This window comes from Orycteropus afer, unplaced genomic scaffold (assembly GCF_000298275.1).
Source record: "Orycteropus afer afer isolate SDZICR_OR568_19922 unplaced genomic scaffold, OryAfe1.0 scaffold00262, whole genome shotgun sequence".
Classification (NCBI taxonomy): Eukaryota; Metazoa; Chordata; class Mammalia; order Tubulidentata; family Orycteropodidae; genus Orycteropus; species Orycteropus afer.
Genome location: NW_006921849.1, coordinates 2,162,548 through 2,163,484, shown reverse-complemented (window position 1 = coordinate 2,163,484; position 937 = coordinate 2,162,548).

Genomic DNA, 937 nt, shown 5'->3' with positions numbered 1-937 from the left:
TGGATCCACAATCAACACCCATGGAAGCAGATGTCAAGACATCAGATGTCTTATTGCACTGGATAAATCTGCTGTGAAGGAACTCTTTAAAGTGTTAAGAGGTAAATGTGTCATTTTGAAGATTAAGGTGCACCTAACCAAAGCTATGATATTTTCAGTCGCCTCATATGCATGTGAAAGTTGCACAATGAATAAGAAGACTGAAGAATAGTTGATGCTGACTTCTGGTAAGATGGCAGAATAGGCAGACAAGCTCCACAAACCCTCTTCAACAAAGAAAAGAGAAACCAATTGACAGAGAGACACAAGATAATCCTGGAGTCCTGAGCTTTGAAAGGAAGTATACAGAAGTGGAAGAGACACCAACTAGTGGAAAAATCTGAATGAAAATTGAGTACAGAGATGGTCAGAGCTGCGGACTGTCAGCTACTCTGATGGCACCAACAGCCTGAATATTTCCAAGTGGTGTTGGGACCTGAGAATTGATCTAAAGACCAGCCCTGGTCACCAAGGGCTACAGGGATGACTGTGTTGGTGGCCTATGACTTGAAAGGGAAACAGCAAGGAGGGAGACAACCAGAGCTGTGGACTTTTGGCTGTATGGAAGGTGCAGCCATTTTGAATGCTTACAAGTGGTGGCCATTTTGAAATTTAAAGTGATTCAGGGCACAGCCATTTTGAATGTTTACAAGTGGCAGCCATATTGGATTTTAAATTGACAGCATTCTTATTTGGATTCCAGGGACCTAAGAATAGGGTCCATTTGCCAAGGACAGTAGGGACATACAGGAGACTGACAATGGGAAAAGAGACAGGTGGTGAGTGTATAAGTGCTGCCAACTAGTGAATAGAGGAGCACAGTACCCTGCTTATGTAGATAACATCCAAACAAAACAAAGAAAATGAAAATCATGGGCAAGTCACTCCAACATACAAT